The sequence below is a fragment of the Leuresthes tenuis genome, unplaced genomic scaffold (assembly GCF_036924035.1).
Source record: "Leuresthes tenuis unplaced genomic scaffold, fLeuTen1.0.hap1 SCAF_14, whole genome shotgun sequence".
Classification (NCBI taxonomy): domain Eukaryota; kingdom Metazoa; phylum Chordata; class Actinopteri; order Atheriniformes; family Atherinopsidae; genus Leuresthes; species Leuresthes tenuis.
The window spans coordinates 33,849,839-33,858,319 of NW_027325368.1; the positions used below are offsets into that span (position 1 = coordinate 33,849,839).

General features: G+C 39.1%; 1 long non-coding RNA gene across 1 annotated transcript; it reads right to left on the minus strand.

The window, feature by feature from the left end:
• Positions 1-288: 288 nt before the first annotated feature.
• LOC140268571 (uncharacterized) lies at positions 289-8,476 on the minus strand. The gene is made up of 3 exons (XR_011907544.1): positions 8,387-8,476; positions 2,561-2,693; positions 289-1,042 (listed from the first exon to the last, which is right to left on the minus strand). It is a non-coding gene; the product is annotated as an uncharacterized lncRNA (long non-coding RNA).
• Between the last annotated feature and the right edge of the window lie 5 nt (positions 8,477-8,481).

Below are 8,481 nucleotides of genomic sequence, written 5' to 3' on the forward strand. Positions count from 1 at the left end.
TGTATAGACTTAAGACGTGCTGTATGAGTGTGTATGAGTGGGGTGAATGTGGCGTGTAGTGTTTGAAGCGCTTTGAGTGGTCAGTTAGACTAGAAAAGCGCTATACAAGTACAAGTCCATTTACCATTCACAAAAATACCAATCAGCATCTGGGGCCCCCAAAGCGCCGGGGGATATCCCATGATGCATGTCTCCTCAGTCTGCTCTCTTTACTCTCCATGTACATATGACATTATTGTTGTCATTAAGTTGTGTTTCTCTTTCTCAGCAGGTATCCATGGTCTGGGGTCCGTTTCACAAAGCAGGTTTAGTGAAAACTCTGAGTTTATTAACCCTGAAATGAGGGAAATTCTGAGTTTTCCGTTTCACAAAGGGAGATAACTCAAACCAGAGAGGGGTAACTCTAGCCTGTTTCAGAGAGAGAGGTAACTTAAGCTCTCGGTCAGTTACCATAGTAACAGACTCTATGAACCTAACCTGGTCGGAACCAGGTTTTCCTCAATAAACCTCGAGTTTCTCTGTGTCTCTGCCCTCTTTCAGCCACACACACCATTTGATTTCAGTCAGTTCAGTTCAGTCAGCAGGCGAGTTTTGGCGTAGCCTAGTTCTTCTAGTTCTAGAAGTCCATTAGGCACAGTAGGAGGCGACTTTTTTCACAAACATGGCATGTCGTTTTGACAACGATCCCATGGATGAAGGTGCAGCATCACTGTGCAGAGAATTAACTATTTGTCGGGAGATGGTTATCAGACTGCGCATAGATGTTTTAGCATTTCCAAATAATTATCTTTTTGAGCGGCACCATGAAATCTGTTGGGACAAAAGAAAAAAAGACTTTGTATGAATATTTGTATGAATAGGCTTAAAAAAACATATCTATACATTTTATAAAGGCACTTGTGTCTCGGAGGGTGGACTCAGAGGGTGAGCTCCCTCCAGGGATCCCCTCAGCCACTGGCCTTCCAACATTCTGGTTTAGGGCCAGCTCCTCTGCCTCCGTTAGAGGTGGCGGTGCTGGGCCACCACCCATTTTACGGGCATTCTTTCTGTTGGCTGAGTAGAAGTCTGTGTTAGTTTAAATAGACTAAATTATTTAACAGAACATAATATAGATGAGAAGACATTTATGTGTGAAAACAGCATTATGTTGGGATAAAACAACTGCACAGCCAAATAGCCACTTAATATTTACTTTACAGTGTAAAACTAAGGATGGATCCTCCAACTGTTTAAACAGTGTTTTTATATTTCATCTTAAGCTGCTGCCAAGTGTGCTTCTCACCCACAGGATTGCACCTAAATTAAATAAATGAATAAGCTACCATAAGCAGTTTTCCCTTGTAATATTATTGTGATAGCAATAAACTACATTTAAACTTACACACTGACCCGAGCAGCAACGTTCTCCCACGCCATCTCCCTCTCTTTTGCAGCTGCAGCGGTGTTGCTTTTCTTTCAAAAAACGTGTTTAAACGCGTCATATGAGCACATTAAGATTTCCGATTCGAGGTTGGTGAAAAACGTAGCCCTCCTCTTTGCCATGGTGACTCGTCGAAATGGGGCTCCATTGATGCTGGCTTTTTATAGTTGTAGCGCACGCGCTTAACTCCAGGTGAAACTACTCAGAGTTGACTAAACTAACTCAAATCAGCGTTTCTGGAACCGGAAACTGGACTTTTCTATCTTAGAATAGATCAACTAAGAGTTCAGGATTAGACTCAGCTGGTTAATGCTGAGTCTGGTTCTGGCAGAGGTTTCATCCTATTAAAAGAGATTTTTTTTTTTTTCATCATCGCCTCATGCATGCTGGAGTATTGGATTGAGTCGAAGTTTCAGAACAATCTGTTGGTTTCCTTAGCTAGGCAACTTTTTGAAAATTGTGAGAATGCTGTTAAGCAAATTCATCTAACTTTCATACAGTTCAACTTACAGAAACAAATTATACCTTAAAATGTAGGAACATTTGTTCTCTTTCAGCAATGTAACTACTAAAGAGCTCACATTTACAGAATTTCAGCTATGAGCCTTGAGGTGAGGGAAAGCTTTCAAATTCTCTTACTAACTCCAGTCGAAAGTTTGGTATAACACAGCAGACAGCTTCAAGTGTGTTCAACTTGCTGCCGTTTAAAAATCTTTTACTCTAGTGAAATAAAAACTACATTACCGCATTCCTCAAACCCTTCTGGTGCTGACGGTCTTCAAATTATTTTCCTTGCTCTTATAGTTTTCTCACAGGAGGTCATAGTATCCATTCAGCCATTTCTGTTTGTTCTACTGGGAGTGAACTTGATAAGCCCAGACCCGTCGCCAGACCTCAGTCTTAAGGGGGACATATCAAATGCATGGGAGGGCACCATTATTTCTTTCCATAATCCTATACTTTATTCGCTCAGCACTGATACACGTAACCAACAGCAAGGATGACCAGCTATAGTGATTAGTGAAAACACGTGATTATGCAACATAGATGTAACACCAGAACCCTCTCTCAAACTGAAAAAGCACCACGGCGGGTGCATTTTAAAACAGTCAACAGAGGGATACGTACACGTGCACACACACGCACTTTGAACCTACTCTTAGTGGAGGCAGCGCTGTCCTCTCTCCAGTCCATCCTGTGTCAGTACAGCGGGAGGTGGCATTTCTCCGAGCTGAACCTGCTCATCAATGAATCCTTCCACTGGGACTTGAACCTGTGAGTGAGGGCCTTATCAAAAGGGAGTACTCGAAAAGTGACAAGAACAGCCCCATGGAGCTATTGTCATCTAGCACACTGGCAAAACCAGCATTATCTCCACGTAACAGCAGTTGATTCACCACTAAAAACTGCCCCATATCAATTATGGCTGACAGGTAGTATCTGTTGCAAGCCAGTTGCTCTGAAGGGAGTGGAAATCTCTTTTCCTGTCTCTCTACGTTTTTCTGAAATCTCTCCACATTGCTTCACAGGCTAAATGTTCTTTTGAAGCCGCATACTTATTTAAGCCCTTGCCTGTTTCAATTGCATGTTTCCAGTTATTAAATCCCCTAATGGAGAAGGTCAGTCTGATGATACAGATCTAAATTTTCTGCAGGCATAACAAAATGCGGTGTCCTTTTCCACGGAGTACTCAAGCCAGTCCCTGTTCAAATACCAGAGGAAAATCATTGTTTTTTTTGTGCCAAACATTTTGACAGGATATTTTTTCAAGAGGGTGGTGTGGTGGTGTGGTGGTTAGCACCGTCACCTCACAGCAAGAGGGTTCCAGGTTCAATCCCTGCCTGGGGCCTTTCTGTGTGGAGTCTGCATGTTCTCCCCGTGTATGCGTGGGTTCTCTCCAGGTACTCCGGCTTCCTCCCACCATCCAAAAACAAGCATGTCAGGTTAATTGGTGACTCCAAATTGTCCGTAGGAGTGAGTGTGAGTGTGAGCGTGCATGGTTGTTTGTCTCTATGTGGCCCTGTGATGGACTGGTGACCTGTCCAGGGTGTACCCCGCCTTTCGCCCGATGACTGCTGGGATAGGGTCCAGCCCACCCGCTACCCGATTAACAGACTATAGAAAATGGATGGATGGATTTTTTCAAGACAACTGGGGTTGTCTGTGCTGAGGTCACTCACAGATATAACAGGCAGCTGTGGCCCCCAAACTGCCCCAGTCGCGGTTGCACTTGACCTGTGGCTGGTGCTGGGGTGGCTAATGTCTTAGTGATAAAGAAAGCAACATTTGTATTTTTTAACATGAAATTATAAAATAAAGATTTTTTAAAAAAACGTTTGTTTGTTTTAGAGACATGTGCCTCCAGTGGGGTGGCACACCGATTTTTTTTGGAACATCTCACTGTGGATCTAGCGGCCCAGAACTACTGTGTCAACAAAAGGAGCACTCACTAGTCCACCTACCGTACTGAGTCATTCTCTAACCTTCAAGCCACTCTGCACTGCTTCTGCCAACTCCTCTGGAAGGTAGTCAACCCCTGCCGGTCAGTAAAACTTATTTTATTCATTAATCTTGGAACCTGTTACAAATATCCACCTGTAGACTCACTTGTCAACTTCTTCTTTGCAGATCTCCCCATTGTTTACCCAGCAGTAACACTTCCGCAGCTAGTCCGAGTCTGGATCTGCACATTATAGCTCTTTGTAAATACACCCTGTTTTGACAGCAGTGTCTGTTAAACTCATCTCTGTTAAGGGTCCTGCCATTTATACAATCCGTAACAATGAATACAACCAACTAAACATTTTGTAGACCATTGTCAATGTAAGACCCCACCCCCATCTCATCCTAAAAGGACTTCATCCCACAGGAGGGAATACAGAGAAAATTAAGGGCCAACTGGTTAAAAAAATAAAAGTACTCAAGAGGTTAGTAAACTGAAGGCCGTTTGAGCTTATCAGTTTGAAATAAAACAAAGTAAAGTCATGAGAATTAAATTCCATTAATTCCCTTGAGATCATTTCTTGAATTGATAGTGTCCTTTTGGAAGGTCAGCTGACTCCACGATCTTCCAGGAGCTTCCTGTATAAATTACTAAAACCTTTGACAGAGGTCTATTTGAAACAATGCAAGCTGCAGATAACATAATGTACTCTGCAGGCTTTTGATTTATCTCTGTGTCCAATTTTCCTAGTTAACTCTGATCTTTTCTTAAAAATATGGTGACATATTTGTCCTGCATGTTCCCCTCTTTTTTCAGTTGTTTTAATATTCTAGAGAATTGTAAACTCTTGCCATGCCGCAAACATTAAACCCTCTTTCATCTCATTGATAACTCTTCACAATTTTCATGTTAAAAACTCTGTAGTATATGTTTTTATCTGAATCAAAGATACAGAGACAAAAGTAGAAATGTATCATAAATTCTTTGGAGAAAAATTAGCAGTCTTGGGCTATGGTCTATGGCTATGTAAAATGGACTGATTTGGCATCTGATGTGAGGTGTTTGATGCAGCCTAAGAGAAATAATCTACATCCTTAACAAAAGCAATCTTTATATTATATTTTATATTGGACCAAAGGAAAGCTTTAGATTATTTGTCACACATATTTATGAGCTGTCACAAAAGCCTATGGCTTCAAAAAGCATTTTATTAAAATAATCCAGTTATTGTTTGTGAAGTCCACAGTTCAGGTCATTGTAAATAGAGTCTTTACAAACTTGTTAAAGTTTCTTGAGTGATGAAGCAGGGTTGTCCCTTTGGTAAGAATGAATTTAATTAGAGGAATTTATAATGAAGACTGAAGGTTGTCTTCTCGGTAGTGAGCACAGAGTGGCTGCCTTTGCTTATGCAGAGCAGATCAGAGTGAGAATGATGGTTCTTTAAAACATCATTCAGTTCAATATGAAAACGCATAAGGTGCTATTTTAACCAGTAAAAGACTTATGGAGTATGAATTTATCCAGAGCTGAACAAGATAGCCATAGAAGTCCAGATTGACAAAGATCTTAAAAATATCTGACTCTGGATCTCACGGAAGAAGATTTTTTTTTTTCATCAAAACCAGTCTAAACGAGAGAGATTTGTGACAAAATTAAATGAAAAAATTTGAGACGTTGGAGGATAAAATCATATAAATTAACATTGTAACAAGTCAACATTAGTAAAGCCCACACTGTGTCAATGTGACATTGAGCAGCTTTTTAGATCGCAAGAAACAAAGCCCGCTGGAACGAATTAAATGGTAGAGAAAGATCCCAAGTCCTGTATTATAAAGATATTTTTGGGGACTTTAAAGCAGAAAAGTTTTGAAAAAGTTTAAAGATCAAAACAAATAGTTGGAGCACAAACTGAACATATTTATAAAGTAATTAATGGAGGCCTATCTAAGTATACATTGATGAATTAAGAAAAGTGCCAATGATTAGAAAGACCTGTGTGACACAGTGTGGCTGGTCTCTGTAAACAGACTGTGTCAGGGCTGTGGTTTCGTGGGGTTATTACCACAAAAAAAAAGGCTTGACTTGTAGAACTGTAGAGAAAATAAAAATATAAAATGGGTATAAAAATCTGTCCTAAATTAACTATAAAGCAACTCTCTTGCACTAGAAAAGTCATTTCCTTGGTTAGTTATGTGTGTCATTAACACTTAAACCTGAAAAAATGGACTAAAGTTGTTTTTGGACAATTGGGACACCGTCTTCAAAAATATTGTTTATTTTAGGAGGAAAAAACAATAAGTTGACTTAAAGATCAACACCTCATTGCCTTGAGATGTGTTAAACATCTAGCCTGAATTCACACGCTTTGTGCAATTGTTTGTTTATGCATGTTTGCATTTATAGCTATATGAACTTAAATAAGTGGGTAAATAAGTTCTCAGATCACATATGGAGCTTCTCTGAGTGCAGTCAGCATTAAACTGTCTATTGCTTCCATCTAGTGTCCATTAGGGTGAATTGCTTTTAAGAAACATGAGGGAAATTAATATGAGCAATATTATGGCTTCTACTAAAACCACTAATAGGCTGAAGGAAAGGTAAGTGTTCTTACATGAATGAAAAAAGAGATGCAATCTGATTAGATTAATATTTACTTAAATTTACTTAAATAAGTCAATTACATCCGTCATCTGGTAGAAAAACTATGTGCTCCCTTTCTCATCTCAGCTCTCATCAAAACTAATTTAGCTGCAGGTGTTGTCATTTTAATACACAAACCAAAGGAGCATTTCCTAAATATATTATACAAAGACAGAAAATACAAACTATAAATTCAAAAATTATGGAAGTCTTTAATTTCACCTTTCTCCATAAATGATGGCTCTTACAAGTAATTAAATAAGTAAAGTGAATTTACTGGACAATTATACATCATGGTTGCAAAAATATCAGAATTGAGAAGAGATTGAAGCTTTGAAATGCATTATAATATTTTGTTATGAGAATATAACAGTACATTTACATTTGAAAAGAAGAAAGTCTATGATTATGCTCAGTGAATGAAACAGAGAAAGAGTTGAGTGGCATTTGGTTAGGTCCATATGACATTGACAACCTGGGACAGGAATGGAGATGTGTCTTTTACTCCTGAATCACGTGCCTCGACCACACCAGCAGAAACTGTGAGTGAATAAACTGATTCGAATGCATCTTATTAGTGTATCGCTCAATAGGTTGGAATGAACACTTCTCCACATTTCCTATTACTTTTATTTTGAGGCATTGAGGTATATTGAGGTATTTTAATTTTGTTATGATGAATTCTCAAAAACAAAAAATCTAAAACAAACATGTGAGGTCAACGCAGGGAGCAAGTGCCGCCAGCAGAAATATCAAACACAATGCTCTGGCAATGAACGAATCAGGGCAGAATATGTACCGATGGAAGATAATGAGAAATATAAAACAGTTGAAAAGAATCTAGTAACTGAGTCCTGGGTCCAGTTGAAAAGTCAAGAAAATTGGCTTGTTTCGTCTTTTCCTAAGCTTTCTTCCTTGACGTCATTGCTAAATGTTGATGGGTGTAGGAAAAGTGGTAGAAGAAATTTTTAAGGACTCAGGAAATGACAACTGGACTGCAATGAGAATCCAACAACATTGGCACTAAGATGTAATGTGGATGTGCAGCACAACTGCATTGTTCAATAAATATTCAACAAAAATTGCTTTGAATAATTTGTCAAAAGCAAAGTGATCACATTGTTACACAGAGACAATATATCATATCATTATGTTAAGATACACTGGAAAATATTACTTAACCTGTCTGGCAGTTAACACTTGGCCCAAACCAGGTCGAGCAAAACGGTACTGATCCCAAGCACAGCACCAAACCAACAACAGAAAGGCTAAAAAAAGAAAGGAATCTGAAGACTTGCAATGATCCAGTCAAAGTTCAATTGATTGAAAAGCTGTGATAGGACCTTACAAGGACTGTGAATAAACAAATGTTTGCAATCCTCAAGCGAGATACTGATAATGTCATACAGAAAACAATTACCTCTCAAAGGTAATAATTCATGGGATTTACTTTGTTTTTGGGTTAGGGTTAAATATTCAACAGTGTGGTGCAATATGTCATGTTTGCTAGTTCATTAAGGACCTGATTTTTTTATGTCCTGATACATAAAACCTGAGTTAAAGAGATTGTACTTTCATATTCACTTCACTGTAAGTGGGCTTCTTACACATTTGATTAAAACGTTCAGTGTAACACACAATAAGTGTCCTTAGATGTCAACAGCACCAGATAATTAGGTTTAAGAAGAACCAAAGGTTAACTCTCTCCAATGCCAATTCATGAGAGGAAGGAACTAAGATTGCATGTGTGACCCTGCAGTTTGATAACTACTGTTTTACACAAAATGTGACAAAGTGTAAATGAGACAGTGCGTTCACATTTTGTGAAAAACCACATATAGAACACGGGAGCCATAAAACACACGATCCATTTGTTTACGGACCTGTAGCTCGGTGATCCTCTCAACTCTGTCGTCACTCAGTCACGATTGGTGCGCATAACGTGTAGATGCCATGATCATGTTGCTCCTCTCTCCCT